This window comes from Oryctolagus cuniculus, chromosome 12, assembly GCF_964237555.1.
Source record: "Oryctolagus cuniculus chromosome 12, mOryCun1.1, whole genome shotgun sequence".
NCBI classification, from domain to species: Eukaryota; Metazoa; Chordata; class Mammalia; order Lagomorpha; family Leporidae; genus Oryctolagus; species Oryctolagus cuniculus.
In genome coordinates this window covers 46,687,170-46,711,512 of record NC_091443.1, presented here as the reverse complement: position 1 = coordinate 46,711,512, position 24,343 = coordinate 46,687,170, and the positions used below count along the sequence as shown (strand labels likewise).

At 38.6% G+C, this 24,343-nt stretch overlaps 1 long non-coding RNA gene across 1 annotated transcript in view; it reads right to left on the bottom strand.

Annotated features, from left to right (window-relative positions):
- LOC127483808 (uncharacterized) overlaps positions 1-23,647 on the bottom strand; it is a 43,247-nt gene extending 19,600 nt beyond the window's left edge. The window contains exons 1-2 of the long non-coding RNA XR_007910517.2: positions 23,547-23,647; positions 20,656-20,854 (exon numbers count right to left, since the gene is read on the bottom strand). This is a non-coding gene — a long non-coding RNA (uncharacterized lncRNA). The remainder of the gene's footprint in view (positions 1-20,655; positions 20,855-23,546) is intronic.
- Between the last annotated feature and the right edge of the window lie 696 nt (positions 23,648-24,343).

Genomic DNA, 24,343 nt, shown 5'->3' with positions numbered 1-24,343 from the left:
ACCAGCGGCAGCGCTGGCCACGGCGGCCATTGGAGGGTGAACCAACGGCAAAGGAAGACCTTTCTCTCTGTCTCTCTCTCTCACTGTCCACTCTGCCTGTCCAAAAAAAAAAAAAAAAAAAAAAAAAAGAACTCTCTCTCTCTCTCTCTTTCTCTCTGTCTCTCCTCTGTAACTCTTTCAAACAAATAAATAAATCTTTTTTTAAAAAAGCCACTGTATTTAATATACAGTATTGATTCATTAATATTGAATTTATAGCCAAAAGCACTGAAATTCATACTTGAAGAAAGCTTGCCTAACATACACACATACACATATTTTCTCCATAAGGAACACTAGCTAACACTTCAGCACTATGTTTGCAGGCCACATTCAAAAGCAAAAATCAGTGAAAAGCACAGAAGGAAAATGTGGAGATTACTAGACCACCAGAAGCATACTTGTTCATGGTGTAAAAGCTGAAAGAGGAAGGCAGAGCATCATTAGGCATGTGCACAATGGCTGACCCAAGTTCTTTGCTGCTGTAAACACTTCCAAGAATGATTCAAATGCACCATAAGGATTGATTTTTGGGTTACAAATAAATTGTAACAAGTGGTCAAATTCACAAGCACAGATTTACAAGTGATGAGAATTGACTGTAATTCACCATATCAACCAAATGAGAAGAAAAACTACTGTTAACAAATAGATTCAGAAAAGGCCTTGGACAAGTTCAATATTCTTTCATAATAAAACTTTCAGCAAACTAGTAACAGGAAAGAACATTGTCCAGTTTATAAAAGGCACCACTAATATGCACTTACACCACACACACACACACCCCTGTAAAATTGTACTTAATTGGAAAATATTTTCCTCATCTATTTTTGACAAAAATATAGATTTTTGCTCTTACCACTCCAACATTTTGTTGATAATTCTATCCAGTGCAATAAAACAAGATCAAAAATGAATAAATGAAATATACACCATTTGGAAAGGAAGAAATAAAATTGCTCTTATTGCCAGAAAACAAGACTGTCCATCTATATTTGCAATAAATATAATATATAAACACAATTATCATATTTTTAAAACAACTAGAAGTACAAAGAAAGTTTATCAAGTTTGTAGTAAACAAGGAAAATATGCAAATACTGATTTTGTTCTTTACAGTAACAATGAACAACTTAAAATTAAAATAAAAATTTTTCTACAACACTATCAAATACCTTATAACAGCCAGCATCATGATTTAACAGGTAAACCCACCACCAGTGTGTCAGCAATTATATGGGTGCCAATTGGTGTCCCAGTTGCTCCACTTCTGGTCCAGCCCCCTGCTAATGGTCTGGGAAAAGCAGTGGAATATGGTCCAAGTGCATGAGCCACCCATGTGGGAGATTCAGATGAAGCTCCTGGCTCCTGTCTTCAGCCTGACCAATTCCTGACCATCCTAACCATCAAGTGAGTAAACCAGCAGGTGGAATATTTAACTCTGTGTGTGTGTGTGTGTGTGTGTGTCTTCTGATGTTCTGACTTTCAAACAAATAAATAGATCTTCAGTAAATAACACGACAGTAAATAACAAAGATCTAAGTTAATGGAGTAATGTATGCCATTTTCCGGGATTGAAAAATTCAATATTGTTAAGATGTCAGTTCTCATGGGGCCGGCGTTGTGGCTCACTTGGTTAATCCTCCACCTGCAACACCAGCATCCCCTACAGGCTGCAGGTTCTAGTCCCGGTTGCTCCTCTTCCAGTCCAGCTCTCTGCTGTGGCCCGGGAGGGCAGTGGAGGATGGCCCACGTGCTTGGGCGCCTGTACCCACGTGGGAGACCAGGAAGAAGCACCTGGCTCCTGGCTTCAGATCAGTATAGCTCCAGCCGTGGCAGCCATTTGGAGGGGTAAACCAATGGAAGGAAGACTTTTCTCTCTGTCTCTCTCTCTCATTGTTTAACTCTACCTGTCAAATAAATTTAAAAAATTGTCAATTCTTGCCAAATAGATTTAAAATGCAATTCCAACAAAATATTCAACAGTTTTGTTTACAGAAACTGGCAGGCTGATTCTAAAAAATATATGTAGATGAAAGGAGACTAAAATTTCCAAATTAACAAGTGTGGGTGAAATACACAATTGGGTTTCCATACTTGCCCATAATGCTACACACAGTAGACAAGGCAATATAGTTTTGGAAAAATACAAACAGAATACCTGGGTACTACAAAAGCTTTGTGGAAGAATTGAATTAAAATGTAAGGTCATTTTGATGCAAAACATTTTTGAAATTCATGCATTGTTTTCATAATATACGTTCTACCAACTTATTGAGATCATTCTTGCAGACCCACTTGAAATTTAACAGGATTTATTTATTTATTTGAAAGAGTTACAGAGAGAGGAAAAGACAGAGACAGAGAGATCTCCCATCCACTGGTTCACTCCCTAGATGGCAGCAATGGCTGGAGCTGGGCCAGTACCAACAGCCAGGACCTTTTTCTAGGCCTTCTGCATGGGTGCAGAGGCCCAAGGACTTCAGCCATCCTCCACTGCTTTCCCAGGCACATTAATAGGGAGCTGGATCAGAAGTGAAATAGTCAAGAATAGAACCAGTGCTCATATGGGATGCTGGTGCCCAGGCTGTGGCTTTAGTCACTATGCCACAATGCTGGCCCTAAAATTTATCTTTCAATCACACATTTCAATGCACTTTTGAAGTATTCTAATTTGTTATTTGAGCCAACACATGCTGCTTTCCATAGTGTACATTAGCAGGAAGCTGGGATATCAAGCAGCTCCAAAACTCAGTTCTAGGCATCCCATATAAATGCAGGTGTTCTAAGCGTCTTAACCCCTGCATCAAATGCCCACCCTCGAAATAAACTTATCATTTAATTGCATTTACCACAAGCTTTTTTACATGCCCTCATATCTGACATGAGACCCTCGATAAATTTATTTATTTTCTCTTCAAACATTGATAATATTCTGTGACTGATGTTTTTTGCTACACTGACTTTCGTGACACTAATTGCTTTGTCTCAGCTGGTTGTTTTAAAAGATGTCTCTCATTCAGATAGGAACCATTTAAACAAAAGAACAGTTTGCAAAACATCAAATGCTAACAATTAGTTCATGTAGAAATGTTTAAATGAGGAGCCTACAAAAAACAAACTCCATGTATCTGAAATAACATTTAGCAAAACTTAGATTACAATATGCAAGAAATACTAAAACTGCACAAAGTGAACTTTAGACCATGCAGAAAATACCATTCATTACTTCAAAAATAGGTTTTAGTTATTACATGCTAAGTGCTAAGGTAGGAGCTCTAGAAGTCACAAACTTCAACGGAAGCAAGCCCTTGTTTCTAAGAACTTCAGGGAAAAAAAAATGCATTAACATGACTGTATAGTAGGAATGTCCACTAACTTCTTCAATACCAGAGGTAGAAGTAAAATGGTTCGCAATAAAAAAGATGTCCTGATTCCTGCAAAGTCACAGTAGGGACATTATTTTCACCTCCACTACTCATTTGGGGAAAGCTGGGGAACTGAATCAGTCCTCATGTAGTAACTGCAAACTGGATGATGCATACCAGAGTTAGATGTCCTGGCAAGCTTGGAAGTCCTTTCATGGTGTTGTTCTCTTGTACCAGCATGAATGCATGCTTCATGAATGCAACTCTCCTAAAGCAGTAATAATTTCTCAAGTGCAACTGTGTTTTTTAGTGTCACAAAAGACAGAAATGATCAAATATCACGTTTTTCAACAATTCAGCAGCATTTCTTTAGAGATCCTATTAATTTTTGCTTTTGTAAAATATTGAGAATGTGTAAATGAGATGACAGTTGCTCTCCTTTCTTCACCTAAGTGTACATATTTATAAATCAAAGGTTGAAAACTCCCTAGGCAGATATAGCACAATAAAATAAACTCCATGAGGGTAGATGTTTTCTTCTCGCTTGATTACTGCTATGTCAATAAAATGTAAAATTGTCTTTGACACAGATTAGATTCTCAATAATTTTTATTGAATCAGCATAAACAGCTAAACTTAAGATATACTGTAGGAAGTACCATCAATTTTCAGAAAGAGGAAAGTTTATTTCCAACATCAGTATAGAGATAAACATTCTGGGCTAGGAAGAAAATGACATTTAAAATAAATTATGAAGAATTAAAAGGATGCAAGTCATTAAGAGAAGAAAGGAGAGGTGAACATTAAGCCTAGTGGTTAAGATGCTGTTCAGGACACCCAGTACCTCAGTTTGATTCTCTGCTCCAATTCCTGACTCCATTTCCTGCTAATGCAGATCCTAGGAGGCAGCAGGAGCTTCAGGGTGGCTGAAGTGACTGGGTTCCTTTCACACACACAGCAGACATGGGGTAAGGTCGTGGATCCCTGCTTCAGCCCCAAAGCTGGACCAGCTGTTGCAAGCCTTTGGAGAGTGAACCAGTGGTTCACTCAGTGGTTGGGAGCTCTCTGTCTGTCTCTCTCTCCTTCTGTCTTTCTCAAATATATCAATAAATAAACAAGTTAAAAAAGTAGGAGGGATGAAAAGCAAAGAGAATTCAGGTAAATGTCAGCAAAGTGAACTAAGATCCTGGAGCTATATGACACTTTGCAAGCGCAAGGAAATCAAACAATACAGTGAAAGTGTACATGAAGGAGAAAAGGGAAAAGAAACACCAGAAATGTAGGTATGGCTACTGTCAATGTAAAGTGAATGAAAGACTCTAAATATCAAGCCTTTGGTTTGCATTTTATTCTCTCAGTGTGGAGAAGCCAAACCTGTTTATAAGCAAGAAAGTGAAAATCACATCCAAGTCTTAAAAAAAATCAACCTAGTAGCAGTACAGATGGATGATAGAACTGTAGGCAGAAAATACAATAAGAGGCATTACACACCATTGTTGGATGATCTAAAAACAAAACCTGGTAGGAAGGGGTGGTATTGAATTTAAAGAATGTGAGTTTGTATAACTCACCTGGAATGGACAGAAAAAGATTACAGGCAAAATGCTAGACAAGAGCATCTGTCAAAAATTGGTTCTTACTTATTCTTAAAGGCCTTTAGGCACCAAATGTAGTACAGTAAAACCAAAGAATAAAAATAGCTTTCAGTGCAGAAGATAGGAACACACCTAGAGAAAGAGAAACCCAATGGAAATAGACCTCAATAGCAAGAGATAAAGGGCCACCCACTTCCCCCCCCCAAAAAAAAAATCCAGCAAGTAAGAGATGAGAAAGAACATTGTGATGCAATATCTACTAGTGTATTCTGCAAGAAATGCTCAATGTTAAACAGCCCACAATCCACTAGAATACATGTATAATAAAAAGAAAGACTTCAAGACAAAGGTGAAATTCAGGCAGTGCAGCCCTGATACTTGATTATCTAAATCCCAAGCAAATGGGAGATTAATTGGTCATCTTTTTCCAATCCCCAACAAGAAACCAGAGGGGCCAAAACACTGGGAGTATTAGAACAGAAATAAAATAGTGATCTAGCTACATCTAGACAGAAAACTATTACCAAAGTCAAGGGAGGTATGATTGGAAAGAAAAACTAAATTCATGTTTTGGGATATATGCACTGATTTATAACACCTGACTAAAATACTGAGTAATTCTGAACATAATCTTATCTCATACTATTCATTTTTTGTTTGAAATGTCTACTGTATTTTTCTATTATTGCCTAAGAATCTCTCCAATCACCGATGTTGTCTTTTTTAAATTGATTAAAAAATTCCTCTTTAATCAAGGCTTTTAACATGGAACAGATTTCTTGAATAAAATGGAAAGCTTGCAATACGTTGAAACATAAAATCACAATTCACCATACATAAAACACCCGGTGGGGAAAAACAAAACAGCAAGGTCAGGAGATCCCTATGAAAACCACGGTCTTACTCTCAGATGCTTCCTCCACCTGCAGAGTATGCTCTGCAGGATGCAGAACACACCGAGGCTTCTGGGTCACATTCAGGGGAGGCCATGGCCCACAGAGCACTCAGCTGGCAGGGCTGTGGTGGTGTCGGCTTTACTCAACAAGCAAAGCAGTTACCAGCTTATCTGAACAATGTATTGAAATATCAGAGAGAGAAACAGAGAGGCAACATAATGTTATCAGAAAGTTGTTAGAAAGGAAGAACAGCTGTGTGGAGCTCGAGACTGGGAAGTGGCTTGCCAGGTTCGTTTCTTTGATTTCTTTGGTAGTGGCTGCTGGGACTGCAAGATGTGGGATTCTGGTTCATGGATCATATAATGGACCCATCCCTGACTCTGCTGAACGGCAAGATTCCTCTATGCAGATTCAGACATCAAATGGGTTTTAGAGACCAGCCTGGCTATGTCCTTGGGCAACATAACATACCCCTAGCAGTGAGAACGTGAGGAAAGGGCCACCTTCACCCAATAGACTCCACAGCAACTCCCAGCCAAGTTGAAACAAAGATCCAGAAATCCACAAGGGTGAAGGTGGTCAGACTCCAATTACACCTTCCCTCAAGAGGGCTGACTCCACATTCCACTTTGTTTCACGGTTGCCTGCCTGATGTTGTTTTAATAAGAAATGTCTGACAGTGGCATGGTTCTATCAAATATACTGAACTGGTGTTTGTATAAGATTATACATACCTCATTGAATCTCTAGGCTTTGGAGAGATTATTGCCTATATTTCAAAAGAATTTCTTGAAATATATAGCTTTAAAAATTGTTGTGCTGGGACCAGCATTGTGGTGTAGTGGGGTTAAGCCACCACCTGTTATGATAGCATCCTATATGGGTGCTGGTTTGAGTCTTGGCTACTTCACTTACAATCCAGCTCCCTGATAATGTGCCTGGGAAAGCAGCAGAGGACAGTACAGCTTGAAAACTGAAACCATGTTGCAGACCTGGATGAAGTTCCTGGCTCCTGGCTTCCACCTGACCCAGCCCTAGCTTTTGCAGCCATTTGGGGAGTGAATCAGCAGTTGGAAGATCTCTCTCTCTCTCTCTCTCTCTGTCTCTCCTTCTCTCTCTCTGTACCAGTGGATGGAAGACCTTTCTCTCTGTCTCTACCTCTCTGTAACTCTGTCTTTCAAATTAAATGAAATATTTTTAAATGTACGTTTTTTTTTGTTTTTTTTTTGTTTTTTTTTTTTTTATCTTTTATTTAATGAATATAATTTCCAAAGTACGACTCATGGGTTACAATGGCTTCCCCCCCCATACCGTCCCTCCCACCAACAACCCTCCCCTTTCCCACTCCCTCTCCCCTTCCATTCACATCAAGATTCATTTTCGATTATCTTAATATACAGAAGATCAGCTTAGTATACCTTAAGTAAGTATTTCAACAGTTTGCTCCCACACAGAAACATAAAGTGAAAAATAATAGATGATTTTTTTAAAATGATGATGAAATCAGATCAGACCTATTGTCATGTTTAATCCCAGTGAGAGTCAAGTTGGGAATTGAAAATTTCTTTCTTTTTTTTTTTTTTTTTTTTTTTTTTTTACAGAAGATCAGTTTAGTGTACATTAAGTAAAGATTTCAGTCGTTTGCACCCCCATAGAAACACAAAGTGAAATATACTGTTTGAGTACTCGTTATAGCATTAAGCCTCAGTGTACAGCACGTTAAGGACCGAGATCCTACATGAGGAGTAAGTGCACAGTGACTCCTGTTGTTGACTTTACCAATTGACACTCCTGTTTATGGCATCAGTAATCTCCCTATGCACCAGTTATGAGTTTCCAAGGCTATGGAAGCCTCTTGAGTTCTCCGACTCTTATCTTGTTTAGACAAGGTCATAGTCAAAGTGGAGGTTCTCTCCTCCCTTCAGAGAAAGGCACCTCCCTCTTTGAAGACCTGTTCTTTCCACTGGGATCTCACTCACAGAGATCTTTTTTCCAGAGTGTCTTGGCTTTCCATGCCTGAAATACTCTCATGGGCTTTTCAGCCAGATCCGAGTGCCTTTAGGGCTGATTCTGAGGCCAGAGTGCTATTTAGGACATCCGCCATTCTATGAGTCTGCTGAGTATCTCACTTCCCATGTTGGATCACTCTCCCCTTTATTTATTCTATCGGTTGGTGTTAGCAGATACTAGACTTGTTTATGTGCTCCCTTTGACTCTTAGTCCTTTCATTATGATCAATTGTGAACTGAAATTGATCACTTGGAGTAGTGAGATGGCATTGGCACATGCCACCTTGATGGGATTGAATTGGAATCCCCTGGTATGTTTCCAACTCTACCAATTGGGGCAAGTCAGCCCGAGCATGTCCCAAATTATACATCTCTTCCCTCTCTTATTCCCACTCTTATGTTTAACAGGGATCACATTTCGGTTAATTTTCAACACTTAAGAATAACTGTGTGATAATTACAGAATTAAACCAGTCATATTAAGTAGAACAGACAAAAAAAAATACTATGAGGGATAATGTATTAAGTTGTCCATTAGCAGTCAGAGCTATGCTGATCAAGTCACCATTTCTCATAGTGTCCATTTCACTTCAGGAGGTTTCCTTTTTGGTGTTGAGTCAGTTGTCACCGATCAGGGAGAACATATGGTATTTGTCCCTTTGGGACTGGCTTACTTCACTCAGCATGATGTGTTCCAGATTCCTCCATTTTGTTGCAAATGACTGGATTTCGTTGTTTCTTACTGCGGTATAGTACTCTAAAGAATACATATCCCATAATTTCTTTATCCAGTCTACCGTTGATGGGCATTTAGGTTGGTTCCAGGTCTTGGCTATTGTGAATTGTGCTGCAATAAACATTAGGGTGCAGACTGCTTTTTTGTTTATCAATTTAAACTCCTTTGGGTAAATTCCAAGGAGTGGGATGGCTGGGTCGAATGGTAGGGTTATATTCAGGTTTCTGAGGAATCTCCAGACTGATTTCCATAGTGGCTTGACCAGTTTGCATTCCCACCAACAGTGGGTTAGTGTCCCTTTTTCCCCACATCCTCGCCAGCATCTGTTGTTGGTAGATTTCTGTATGTGAGCCATTCTAACCGGGGTGAGGTGAAACCTCATTGTGGTTTTGATTTGCATTTCCCTGATTGCTAGTGACCTTGAACATTTTTTCATGTGCCTGTTGGCCATTTGGATTTCCTCTTTTGAAAAATGTCTATTGAAGTCCTTGGCCCATCTCTTAAGTGGGTTGTTGGTTTTGTTTTTGTGGAGTTTCTTGATCTCTTTGTAGATTCTGGTTATTAACCCTTTATCTGTTGCATAGTTTGCAAATATTTTTTCCCATTCTGTCGGTTGTCTCTTCACTCTCCTGACTGTTTCTTTTGCAGTACAGAAACTTCTCAATTTGATGCAATCCCAATAGTTGATTTTGGCTTTGACTGTCTGTGCCTCCCGGGTCTTTTCCAGAAATTCTTTGCCTGTGCCAATATCTTGAAGGGTTTCTCCAATGTTCTCTAATAACTTAATGGTGTCAGGACGAAGATTTAGGTCTTTAATCCACGTTGAGTGGATTTTTGTGTAAGGTGTAAGGTAGGGGTCTTGCTTCATGATTCTGCACGTGGAAATCCAGTTTTCCCAGCACCATTTATTGAATAGACTGTCCTTGCTCCAGGAATTGGTTTGAGATCCTTGATCAAATATAAGTTGGCTGTAGATGTTTGGGTTGATTTCTGGTGTTTCAATTCTGTTCCATTGGTCTATCCATCTGTTTCTGTACCAGTACCATGCTGTTTTGATTACAACTGCCCTGTAGTATGTCCTGAAGTCTGGTATTGTGATGCCTCCGGCTTTGTTTTTGTTGTACAAGATTGCTTTAGCTATTCGAGGTCTCTTGTGCCTCCATATGAATTTCAGCATCATTTTTTCTAGATCTGCGAAGAATGTCTTTGGTATCTTGATTGGGATTGCATTGAATCTATAAATTGCTTTTGGGAGAATGGACATTTTGATGATGTTGATTCTTCCAATCCATGAGCATGGAAGATTTTTCCATTTTTTGGTATCCTCTTCTATTTCTTTCTTTAAGGTTTTGTAATTTTCATCGTAGAGATCTTTAACGTCCTTGTTTAAGTTTATTCCAAGGTATTTGATTGTTTTTGTAGCTATTGTGAATGGGATTGACCTTAGCAGCTCTTTCTCAGTCATGGCATTGCTTGTGTATACAAAGGCTGTTGATTTTTGTGCATTGATTTTATATCCTGCCACTTTGCCAAACTCCTCTATGAGTTCCAATAGTCTCTCAGTAGAGTTCTTTGGATCCTCTAAGTACAGAATCATATCGTCTGCAAAGAGGGATAGTTTGACTTCTTCCTTCTTGATTTGTATTCCTTTGATTTCTTTTTCTTGTCTGATGGCTCTGGCTAAAACTTCCAGAACTATGTTAAATAGCAGTGGTGAGAGTGGGCATCCCTGCCTGGTGCCAGATTTCAGTGGAAATGCTTCCAACTTTTCCCCATTCAATAGGATGCTGGCTGTGGGTTTTTTATAAATTGCTTTGATTATATTGAGGAATGTTCCTTCTATACCCAATTTGCTTAGAGTTTTCATCATGAAAGGGTGTTGAATTTTATCAAATGCTTTCTCTGCATCAATTGAGATAATCATATGGTTTTTCTTCTGCAGTCTGTTAATGTGGTGAATCACATTGATTGATTTGCGAATGTTGAACCATCCCTGCATACCAGGGATGAATCCCACTTGGTCTGGGTGGATGATTTTCCTGATGTGTTGTTGTATTCTATTGGCCAGAATTTTATTGAGGATTTTTGCGTCTATGTTCATCAGGGATATTGGTCTGTAATTTTCTTTCAGTGCTGCATCTTTCTCTGGCTTAGGGATTAAGGTGATGCTGGCTTCATAGAAAGAATTTGGGAGGATTCCCTCTTTTTCGATTGTTCTGAATAGTTTGAGAAGAAATGGGATTAGTTCTTCTTTAAATGTCTGGTAGAATTCAGCAGTGAATCCATCTGGTCCTGGGCTTTTCTTTGTTGGGAGGGCCTTTATTACTGTTTCAATTTCTGTTTCAGTTATGGGTCTATTTAGGTTTTCGATGTCTTCATGGTTCAATTTAGGTAGGTTGCATGTGTCCAGGAATCTATCCATTTCTGATAGGTTTTCCTGTTTGCTGGCGTACAGGTCCTTGTAGTAATTTCTGATGATTCTTTTTATTTCTGTGGTGTCTGTTGTTACGTTTCCTTTTTCATCTCTGATTTTATTGATTTGGGTCTTTTCTCTTCTTTTTTTAGTTAGTTGGGCCAATGGGGTGTCAATTTTGTTTATTTTTTCAAAAAACCAGCTTCTCGCTTGGCTGATTTTTTGTAATGTTTTTTTGGATTCAATCCTATTAATTTCTTCTCTGGTTTTAATTATTTCTCTTCTCCTACTAGATTTGGGTTTGGTTTGCTGCAGTTTTTCTAGGTCCTTGAGGTGCGCTGAAAGCTCATTTATTTGGTACCTTTCCAATTTCTTGGTATAGGCACCTATTGCTATAAATTTGCCTCTCAATACTGCTTTTGCTGTATCCCATAAGTTTTGATATGTTGTGTTGTTGTCTTCATTTACTTCCAGAAAGTTTTTGATTTCTCTTTTGATTTCTTGAATGACCCAGTGTTCATTCAGGAGCATGTTGTTCAGTCTCCATGTGTTTGCATACTTTCTGGGGTTTCCTGAGTTGCTAATTTCCAGCTTCATCCTGCTGTGGTCTGAGAAGCTGCATGGTATGATTCTAATTCTTTTAAATTTGCTGAGACTTGCTTTATGGCCTAGTATGTGGTCAATCCTAGAGAAGGTTCCATGCGCTGCTGAGAAGAATGTGAAGTCTGTAGATGTAGGGTTGAAAGTTCTGTATATATCTGTTAGATCCATTTGGGCTATAGTGTCATTTAAATCTGCTGTTTCCTTGTTGATCTTCTGTCCGGATGATCTGTCTATTTCTGAGAGTGGAGTATTGAAGTCCCCCAGTACTATTGTATTGGAATCTAAATCTCCCTTTAAGTCCCTTAACATATCTTTTAAATAGACCGGTGCCCTGTAATTAGGTGCATATACATTTATAATAGTTACATCTTCCTGTTGAATTGAACCCTTAATCATTATATAGTGTCCCTCTTTGTCTCTCTTAACAGTTTTTGTATTAAAGTTTATTTTGTCTGATATTAATATGGCTACACCTGCTTTTTTTTGGTTTCTGTTGGCATGGAATATCTTTTTCCAACCTTTCACTTTCAGTCTGCATGCCTCTTTGTTAGAGAGATGTGTTTCTTGTAGGCAACAAATAGTTGGGTTGTGTTCTGTGAGCCAGTCAGCTAAATGGTGTCTTTTAACTGAAGAATTCAGACCATTAATGTTCAATGTGACAATTGATACGTAGTGACTTTGCCCTCCATTTTCCCGGAAATATTTTCTAGTATATGCTTTGAGCTTCCCATGCTCTTTTACTGGTAGGTGTTCTTCCCTTCCCTTCTTTCATATTGATGGCCGTGTTTCTGTGTTTCTGAGTGTAGCACATCTTTAAGTATCTTTTGCAGGGCCGGACGAGTGGCCACAAAGTCTTTCAATTTCAGTTTGCTATGAAAGGTCTTTATTTCACCTTCATTCACAAATGAGAGCTTGGCAGGATATAATATTCTGGGCTGGCAATTTTTCTCTCTTAGCACCTGTGCTATGTCTCGCCATTCCCTCCTAGCTTGTAGGGTTTCTGATGAGAAGTCAGCTGTGAGTCTGATTGGAGATCCTCTGAGAGTAATCTGACGTTTCTCTCTTGCACATTTTAGGATCTTTTCTTTATGTTTCACTGTGGTAAGTTTAATTACCACGTGTCGTGGTGAGGATCTCTTTTGGTCATGTTTATTGGGGGTTCTATGAGCTTCCTGTACTAGGATATCTCTGTCCTTCTCCAAACCTGGAAAGTTCTCTGCTAGTATCTCACTAAAAAGGCCTTCCAATCCTTTCTCTCTCTCCATGCCTTCAGGAACTCCTAGAACTCGAATGTTGGTTTTTTTGATAGTATCCTGTAGATTCCCAACAATATTTTTTAGGTTTCTAATTTCCTCTTCTTTTCTTTGGTTTGACTGTATGTTTTCCTGTGCTCTATCTTCTAAGTCCGATATTCTCTCTTCTGCTTCACCCATTCTGTTTTTAAGGCTTTCTAATGTGTTTGTCATTTGATCTATTGAGCTCTTCATTTCATTTTGATTTCTCTGCACTATAACACTTTCCTGTTCTACTAGTTTCTGAGTTTCATTTTGACTCTTCCTTAAAATTTCGTTTTCACGAGAGAGATTTTCAATCTTGTCCATTAAGGATTTCTGTAGTTCAAGGATTTGCTTTTGAAAACTTCTAAATGTTCTTATCATAAATTTTTTGAAATCCGTATCTTGCATTTCTTCTATCTCATCATCTTCATACTCTTGGCTTGGGGTGTTTTGCTTATTTGGAGGCATCATAGTGTCATCGTTGATCTTGCTCCCTCTATTTCTGTGTTTGTTACTCGGCATAGTTAATTCTTCTTGCGTCACTGTGCGTTTTTTTTTTTCTTTTCTTTTTTTTTTTTTTTTATTTATACTGTGTCCGTGTTAAGTGGACTGCCTGCTGTTGGAGGAGCCTTGGAGGCTTGAGATGGGTGCGGCCTGAGAGCTCTGCCTGGTTCTTCCAGGTTAAGGGTGTGCAAAGGTGACACCCTCAGGTTATGCGTGGTAAATCTCTCTCTTTTTATTTATTTATTTATTTTATTTATTCAGGGGGTAAGTAACACCGCAGGGCACGGCTGTGCAGAATTGATGGTATTTAGCTTCCAGTCTTTGGCTCCTCTGGACTCCCACTGGGTTGCCTAGGCTACTGAATTGTAGTGACTCAGTTCCTTAGCTCTCCCCCATTGATATGTAAATCCAGAGCGCAGGCCTGCTCTTTGTCTCTTGGGAATTCTAGCCTTCCAGCCTTGTAACCTTTGGAAGGTTAGGGGGAAGAGAAACCCCGAAGCTTTTTTTTTCCTTCTTTCCGGTAGTGAGTTTGCTGCACTTTCCGGCCCCCCTCTAGATTCTGACCCCCGTTTCCCCACCAATGTCTCGGGTTATTGAGCTCACCTCCCCTTCCAGCGCCGATGTGTGGAGCGTCCCAAGTCTCCCCGCTGTTGTCTGTGTGGCATGCACTCCCCTTGGAGCACTGGGGCTTCTGCGGCTCCGTCCCGCGACTTGGCTTCCGCGCGGTGGGCGACCTTGTTCTCCCAGTAGGTCCTCCGATTCACGATTCCCGTGCAATTTTTTCCTGGTTCTTTTTTCTGCGGCTACCGTAACTCCCCTTTTATTAAACTAAATTTTCCCGGACTATCGGTGCGCGCCCTCACTATTCCGCCATCTTGGCTCCGCCCCCTGCACCTAAATGTACGTTTTTGTTGATTCAAGCAATGAATAATTATTTTAATTACTGTTTAATTTTAACCACAATTGAAATATTTTTATTTCAATATTTTAACTGAATACTTGAACTATAAATATGATGCAGGAACTTTCTCCAAAATAGTTGAGTATGATGATATAAATGCAACAAAATTCAAATGAATTGATAATTATTAAAATAGTTTACAACTGCTTTAGTTTCATAATATTATTCCTCAATTTGAAAATTTTCACACAAGTGCTTAGAAATTAAAAATGGGCCATTATTCCCAGTAGGTGCCCCCTTGGTACTTCAGTACCTTCATTCTAGTCACTTCAAAAAATAATTTTGCTATTTATTGCCAAGAATTTTCTTTTTTACCCCTTACTTCACACAAAAAGTAACAAGTATTTGGTGGGCTGTTAACCTTGTTGTTTGTGACCATAGTGCTTCTTGTCCCATTCCTGAGTCTCTCACTACTGTCTATTAAAAAGAGTATTCCCTGAACACCTCAGCAGACATCTTCAGATATCCCAATTTTGTTGTTACTATTTTAGAAAAAGAAACTTAAAAATTTATTCAAGGTCACAAAGCAATTTGCTGTAAAACTCAACCTAGGAAACCAAAACTTCATGATGCTGGAAATGAATTCTAAGCATTGGAGGTCGCCTTGACTGAGACTAAACTAGAAATGTTACTTGAATTGAAATGAGTTAGATAACAGGCCAATACTTTCCCATGCTAGTGATTTTTTTCTGAGGTTGTCAATAGTTATGCACTAATTCAAATGATTCACCACAAATTTAAATTGAAAGTGTGTTTGGCAATAACTAGAGACTTGATGGATCCATGCAGCAAATCAGTCATAGCTTCATGACTCACATCAATCATAATGAGTAATGTCTATCATGTCACCAACATAGATTCTGGATGAATAACCAATGTTAAGCACCCTGTGAGGTAAGTTACAGTAGTTAATGAGATTTATGTTGTCATATCCATGAAAACAATGAAGTTATTCTGATTATTTTTAGAGCCAGTTGGGGGAGTATTTCCTGTCTGATAGCTATAATCATTCTCTAATGAATAAATGGCCAATCCTTGAGTCTATAAATTAGACCGACTAAAATACATATATTGCAGGATTCACTCCAAGGTTGTTTCATTAAAATAGATTTCCCTGTGGAACAAAATGTCAGTGCACTGCCTTGAAGAAAATGTTTAGATACAAAATGTGTTTAGATTCCCCCATTTGCCCTTAATTGATAAATTGGAGCATGGAACTCTATTTTTCAAGTTTTATTTGTTTGTGTGTGTGTTTGAAAAGAATAGTGGCAGACACATTGAGAGACCCTACTTCTGTGCTTATTATCAGCCAGGTCTACTTTCAGAAATCAGAAGATATATAAATTCCTTGCCAGATCCCTCCTCCACCTTCAAGTCAACAACAGGTCAAATCCTTTCATGCCTTGAATTTCTGACTTCATCTTCTGTGATCAGCCAGAGAAAACTTTGCTTTTTCAGGGCTCAACTGATTAACTCTTGCCTAGAAGAGTAATATCCCTATTTTAGCGTTAACTGAAACTTTAATTGCATATGCAAAATTCCTTTGCTACTGCTTGACTGAATAACCAGGAGAAGATTGGGGTGTACCAGGAGTGAGTCTCTTTTTTTTTTTAAAGCAGATACATCTTAAAAAAAAAAAAAAAAGATGTTTTTTTAAATATTTTATTTATTTGACAGGTAGAGTTACAGACAGTGTTGGTTCACTCCCCAAATGGCCGCAACAGCCAGAACTGCACTGATCTAAAGCTAGAAGCCAGGAGCCAGGAGCTTCCTCCTGGTCTCCCATGTGGGTGTAGGTGCCCAAGCACTTGAACCATCCTATGTTGCTTTCCAAGGCACATTCACAAGGAGCTGAATCAGAATTGGATCAGCCGGGACACAAACCAGTGCTCGTGGGGGATACTGGTGTCGCAGGCTGCAGCTTGACCCACTATACAACACCGGCTCCAGGACTGGGACTCTTAAAAGACATTCTTAGATTCCCACCCATCACAAATGGTATTATATATAATGAAATTTTAATTTTTATGTGTCTTCTGCATTCATGTATTCATAGCAAATTACTTATATGATAAGTCCCTATATCTCTTCTTTATACACAGACTCCCTACAAGCGTTGAGAGTTTGGGTATTATTATTTTGTTTTTATTTATTCTGATTACTTTTAAATTACTTATTATTTTTAGTTAGGCAGATAGATGATTGGTAGATAGATAGGTAGGTGAAAAGCTTTTATTTTGTAATATAGACCCAGATTTAGCAATGCATTTTTTTGCCAATTTTCTAATATCAGTGGACTAAAGTTATTTGCTAGTCCAGTATCATTCTAATCAGCTTTGCAGGTTCTCAATATGTCTGCTTATGACAAATGGTAATGTCTATAAATCTGGAAGAAAACAAATGTAATTTGATTATCATAAATGAGGCTGGAAGCTATGCTAATCCACTGAGTACTCTCTTTTTCATATAAACGCTTTGATTTTTGTAAGAACTTATAGTTTCCTCCTGAAATGAAATAAATATGATTGCTCTATTGAGCAAGGAAAAGTACTGTCATTCTCACTAATTCTGTGAAGAATTTCCTTCTGACAAATATCAGGTAAGCTCAAAGATCTGTAGAGTGGTTTCTGTTTTCCTAACAAAAGCCTGATACATGTAGCAAGAAAATAAAGCGGACATGTGGAAGGGTTTAGGAATAATCTAATTCATGACTTCATGTTAATTTTTTATATTTAATTAAGATATATTGATTCTAAAGCCTGTTGGTATACAGAATCTCTTTATGACTACACATTTGCCAAATCTATATATTTTAATACTAATCCTGATTCATCAATATGGTATCTTGAGAGGTTTTTTCCTGTCTTAGCTTGAGATCGTGGATTACAAAGACATTTCAACCACAAATTTTGTGTTTGATTTTCATTCCTTGTTTACCTCTTCTTGTCCAATTCCTCAACGAATTCTGCCTACCATTGTTCATGGCCAAATACCAATATATACAGCATTATGAAGCAATAATTTTAAAATATGAAACTTAGTTCCTTTGGATGTGTTTAAAAACATTTTTAAGAGATTACATTATTTCTCAAGAGCAATGATTTTTATGACAATATATTACTTCAAACACATGTAAGACTACCTGCCACTAATCAGAATAAACACAATAAAAATTACGGTTTTAAAATGCAATTACTTTTTGAATGACTGTGATGAGTGAAATAATCTTTTAGTCATGATAGATGCTGGGGTGGGTGTCCTGGTATAGTATGTTAAGCTGCTGCTTGGAATGCCCATATCCAATATTGGACTATTGATTCAAGTCCCAACTATTTCACTTCCCATCTATCTCCCTGATAATGCACCTAGGAGTAGTAGATGATAGCTCAGTACTGGAGTCCCTGCCACCCACATAAAACACCAGGGAGGAGTTCCTGCCTCCTGACTTCAGCTTGGCCAAGTCCTGGCTATTGTCGACTGGGGAAGCAAGCCAGCATATAAAAGAGTTTCTCTTTCTCTCTATTCTCTCTTTCTCTCTCTCTCTCTCCCCCCTCCCTCCCTCGTTCCCTTTCTCTCCCCTAAATGTTTTCTGCCATAAGAATCAACTTTTTCTATAAAGGATCAGGTAGTAAATACTATAGGTTTTGTTTGTCACACATTCTCTATCACAACTCTGCTGCAAAATTAACTACGTAAAAAAAGGGTTTAGTGAGATACAAATAAAGCATGTATAAAAATTGTTAGACCAGATTAGGTCCTCAGGATGCAGTCAACTGACCTCTAACTTATTGCTGACTGAAACTTCTTTGAAGCATGAAAAAGTGGAAAAAGTGGGCATCCGTTTTCCTGATCTTGGAAAGAATTTAGTCTTTCCCCAGAATATGTGATAGTAGTGTTGATTTTTTGTAGTTGTCATTTAACGGGTTTAGAATGTTCCTTTGGGAGGCCGGCACTGTGGCTCAGTGTGTTAATCCTCGACCTGCAGCACCAGCATCCCATACGGGAGCCGATTCGAGTCCCGGCTGCTCCACTTGCGATCCAGCTCTCTTCTATGGCCTGGGAAAGAAGTAGAAGATGGCCCAAGTCCTTGGGCCCTTGCACCCACGTGGGAGACCTGGAAGAAGCTCCTGGCTCCTGGCTTCAGATCAGTGCAGCTCTGGCCATTTTGGCCATCTGGGGAGTGAACTTGTGGATGGAAGACTCTCTCTCTCTCTCTCTCTCTCTGCCTTTCCTTCTCTCTCTGTTTAACTCTGACTTCCAAGTAAATAAATAAATCTTTAAAAAAAAAAAAACAGTTCCAGGAATTCCTCTCTGCCTCCTCTATATTAAAAAATTAACAACAGGAGTCAATATGTACTAACTTCCAATGTAGGACTTCTGTCCTCAAAGAGCTGTATTATGAGAGTTAACAGTAAAACTTATTCTCAAAGACTTATTTCAATTTAGCGAATGAAGTAGAGGATATTCTTATGTCTCATAAGTTTTAGTTGGCCTAGTGTCTAACTCCATTCCTTGTTTTCCCAGGTGCTTTTTTAATTAATGATAAAACTTGTTCTCAAGGACTTTTTTTAATGTATTAAGTGGAGGATATTCTTTTTTTTTTTTTTTTTTGACAGCAGAGTGGACAGTGAGAAAGGTCTTCCTTTTGCCATTGGGTCACTCTCCAATGGCTGCCGCAGCCGGTGCACTGCACTGATCCGAAGGCAGGAGCCAGGTGCTTCTCCTGGTCTCCCATGTGGGTGCAGGGCCTAAGGACTTGGACCATCCTCCACTGCACTCCTGGGCCACAGCAGAGAGCTGGCCTGGAAGAGGGGCAACTGGGACAGAATCCGGCGCCCCAACCGGGACTAGAACCTGGTGTGCCGGTGCCACAGGCGGAGGATTAGCCTATTGAGCCACAGCGCCGGCCAGAGGATATTCTTATGTCTCATAAGTTATAGTTATGTCTAAGTGCTGGTAAAAGATATATCATTCTTGGCTGCTTCTTTAAAGTTAAGTTTCTAAAAAAAAAAAAAGAAAAAGAAATGAAATTAACTTTGAGATGCAATGACTTAACAGCCCTTGTCTCAATTGTTGAGGAACAGATTTTTTGTGTGTGCAAATTGTTGAACTCTTTACTCAATATAGAGTTGGTCTTCTGAATGTGAAGTTAATTAAAAATGGATCTTAGTGAAGAATGGGACTGGGAACGAGAGAGGGAAGAAGAGTATAGGTGGGAGTGTGGGTGGGTGAGTATGTTGGGAAGAATCAATATCTTCCTAAAGTTACACTTAGGAAATGCATGAAGTTTGTATTCCTTAAATAAAAGATTTCTTTGGGGAAAAATTTTTTTGTAAATGGACCTTATATGTACATCCAGTGAATAAAATATTTAAGATAGCAATAATAACTAAACTACTCCAATTCCTCTGTGGGGAAAAAAGCAGACATTTCCATCCAAATGTATTCATTATGAAATTACAATGTTTCACTGTTATGCTTCCAGTAAAGGAAAATTTTTGAGAAAAATAGAGATTGAAATCTATGATTGATCTCATTCAAATAATCAACTGCATGTTCTTTAAACAATTATTCCACTTGGATTACTAGAACTGTATTCATTTTACTTTATATAAGAACAAATTATTTTCACATATCAACAAATAATTTTTCCTCCTTTATCTCAAATAATAAGATAAAGAGATTATGTTCTTTAAGAATGCTCATTAGATCAACTGCAGGAGGCAGAATCTTTTAAAACAATTGACAAAGAATTGTAATCCATCTCCATATTATACAGTTTATGCTAACTACAATCTGTATCAATAGTGTTGGATGTGCTCCTCCTGCATTTCAGAGACCTACAATTTGATATGACTACTGGAGCAGCTCTGGCCACAGATTCTGCACAGAAGTGATATGTGTCCTTTCCAGATCAAAGCATTTAAGAGTCAACCTACAACCTTTCTGCTCTCCCTTTCCCTGCCATTGCAACAGCAAAATCCATTTCCTGCAATGGTAAAGTCACATTAAAAGAGTGTTGATCTCTAGGTCTACCCCCAAAATGAAGCTACCCTGCATACTTGCAGGCCCTATGGAAGAAAAAATTAATTTTCATGTGTTAAAGTAAGATGACTTCAGGATTTGTTCTTTGCTTTTTGTTTTAGTAGAACATAGTCACAAGGTATAGACACTAATTCAAGCTAGAAGAAGCACAAGAAAGATTTGTGGTAAGGACATATGTAAATTTAAATAAGAAATGGAAAGCTACCCACCGTAGATACAAAATCATTTTCCAATTATTTCTTTCGCATTTATATCCTTCATTTTTATCTCAAGACACATACAAGAAACTTTGAAGTCCTCTAAGTGTACCATTTCCACAAACTAGCTGCCATTGCCATATACTTCATGTGCATAGGTATGTAGACATCTTGAATGAGTAGTGCTCCTTGAGTACTATAGATTAGTCACCTGAAGGAAGGAAGAAAATAGAGGAAGAAATTGGCAATGTATTACAATATAATAACCACTCACTTCACCTAGATTCCAATCCTATTTTCCTGGTATCAAGTTCATAAAAAGTATCCCTGATTTATAATGACTATTTTACTCTTAAAAATATAAGAATTTCCTCTTAGATTGATAAATAAAATTTTAAGAATCTAAACTTGAATTTAAAAATTGCTCTTTTTGGGGTGGGTGCTGTGGTGCAGCAGGTTAAGCCATTATTTGGGACATCTGCATCTCACATCTCAGGGTTAATTCAAGTCTTGGCTACTCCACTTCCAATACAGCTCCTTACTAATGTATCTTAGAGACAGCAGATGATGGTTCAAGTACTTGGATCTCTACCACACAAATGGGAGACCCAGTTGGAGTTCCTGGTTCCTAGCTTCAGTCTGGCCAAAGCCCAGCTGCTGCAATTGTTTGAGAGTGAACCAGTGGATGGAAGGTCTCCTTCTCTCTCTATCTCTCTCTCCCCCCACTTCTCTGTCACTCTGCCTTTCAGATAAATAAATAAAATGAATATTTACAAAAGATAAAAATCACCCTTGCCCATGTTTTCCTCATCTATATGTACATGCAGATTGGGGATGATAAACATTAAAAAGAATTAAACAAAATTCAGAAGGAAACTAAGAAAAAGAAATGGAAACAAACAAATTAATAAATACATAACTATGCATTTTTCTTGCATATTGTCTTTGTTACTAATCTTTAAAAGGATGTTTGTGTGTTTTAATGTTTCCTACAATCATTGAAGCACTACTACTAGAGAAGAGTGCATTAGGCAGTTAAAGCCAAAATTAGCAATTGGGATTACATCAAACTGAGAAATTTCTGTACTACAAAAGAAACAGTCAAGAAAGTGAAAAGGCAACCAACAGAATGGGAAAAATATTTATAAATTATGCAACAGATAAAGGATTAATAACCAGAATGTACAGAGATCAAGAAACTCCACAACAACAAAACAAACAACCCACTTAAGAGATGGGCCAAGGACCTAAATAGATATTTTTCTTTTTTTTCCTTCGACAGGCAGAGTTACACAGTGAGAGAGAGAGACAGAGAGAAAGGTCTTCCTTTTCCATTGGTTCACCCCCCAATGACCACTAAGGCCGGTGCGTTGCAGCCAGCGTGCTACAACGATCTGAAGCCAGGAGCCAAGTGCTTCCTCCTGGTCTCCCATGCGGGTGCAGAGCCCAAGGACCTGGGCCTTCCACCACTGCACTCCCGGGCCACAGCAGAGAGCTGGACGGGAAGAGGAGCAACTGGGACAGAATCGGGCACCCCAACTGGGACTAGAACCCAGGGTGCCGGCACCGCAAGCGGAGGATTAGCCTAGTGAGCCGCAGCACCTGCCATATTTTTCAAAAGAGGAAAACCAAATGGCCAACAGACACATGAAAAAATGTTCAAGATCACTAGCAATCAGGGAAATGCAAATCAAAACCACAATGAGGTTTCACCTCACCCCAGTTAGAATGTCTTACATACAGAAATATACCAACAACATACGCTTATGAGGATGTGGAGAAAAAGGGATACTAATCCACTGTTGGTGGGAATGCAAACTGCTAAAGCCACTATGGAAGTCAGTCTGGAGATTCCTCAGAAACCCGAATATAACCCTACTATACAACCCAGCCATCCCATTCCTTGGAATTTACCCAAAGGAAATTAAATTGGCAAATAAAAGAGCTGTCTGCACCTCAGTGTTAATTGCAGCTCAATTCACAATAGCTAAGACCTGAAATCAACCTAAATGCCCATCAACAGAAGACTGGATAAAGAAATTATGGGATATGTACTCTATAGAATACTATACAGCAGTCAAAAAAAAACCAACAATGAAATCCGGTCATTTGCAACAAAATGGAAGAATCTGGAAAACATCGTGCTGAGTGAAATAAGCCAGTCCCAAAGGGACAAATATCATATGTTCTCCCTGATCAATGATAAATAACTGAGCACCTAAAAAGAAACCTGCTGAAGTGAAATGGACATTATGAGAAACAGTGACTTGATCAGCCCTTGTCTTGACTGTTGTGGAACAACTTACTATTTTATTCCTTTTAGTATTTTTTGTTCTACTTAATACCATTGCTGAACTCTGTAATTAACACACAATTATTCTTAGGCATTTAAATTTAACTGAAAAGTGATCCCTGTTGAATATAAGAGTGGGAATAAGAGAGGGAGGAGGTGTACAGTTCAGCACATGCTCAATCTGACATGCCCAAACGGTAGAGTTAGAAATGTGCCAGGGGATTCCAATTCAATCCCATCAAGGTGGCATGTACCAATGCCATCTCACTAGTCAAAGTGATCAGTTTCAGGTCATAATGGATTATAATTTGTCAAAGGGATCACATAAACAAGTCTAGTGTCTGCTAATACTAACTGATAGAATTAAAAAGGAGAGAACCATCCAACATGGGAAGCAGGATACACAGCAGACTCATAGAATGGCAGATGTCCTAAACATCACTCTGGCCTCAGAATCAGCCGTTAAGGCATTTGGATCTGGCTAAAAAGCCCATGAGAGGAATTTAGACATGGAAAGCCAAGACTCTGTAGAAAAAAAAAAAAACCTAAATGAAAGATCTCTGTGAGTGAGATCCCAGAGGAAAGAATGGGCCATCAAAGAAGAAGGTACCTTTCTCTGAAGGGAGGAGAGAACTTCCACTTTGACTATGGCCATGTCTAAATAAGATCAGAGTTGGTGAACTCAAGAGGCTTCCATAGCCTTGGCAGCTCATGACTAGAGTCTCAGGTGATTACTGACATCATAAATAAGAGTGTCAATTGTTAAATCAACAATGGGAGTCACGGTGCAGTTACTCCCCATGTAGGATTTCTGTCCTTAATGTGTTGTACTATGTGAATTAATGGTAAAACTACTACTAAAACAGTACTCTATACTTTGTGTGTCTGTGTGGGTGCAAACTGTTGAAATCTTTACTTAGTAAATACTAAGTAGATCTTCTGTATATAAAGATAACTGAAGATGAATCTAGAAGAATGGGGTGGGAGATGGGATGGTTGCAGGTGGGAGGGAGGTTATGGGGAAAAAAGCCACTGTAATCCAAAAGTTGTGCTTTGGAAATTTATATTTATTAAATAAAAGTTTAAAAAAAGAGTGCATGTTGGTTTCAGCAGTTACTTATTCTACCATAAGATACATGTTTAAAACAATTATCCTTTATAACAGTTCCCTGTTATAAATCTTAATATTGAATTGTTTTATAATTCAATAAATCTTTAAGAGCAAGTAAAACTTTCCCTTAGATTTTCAAATTGATATCTGCTGTGACTTACTGTTGTACCCCCATTTTTATTCAGATCAAAATTTTCAAAATAGAATTCATTGATTGTCGCTCCCCCATTCGCGGAGGAACGACACTGGACCCTGCACTGTTCTCTTTGCCCGGCCCTTCCCGGGTTTGCTGCCAT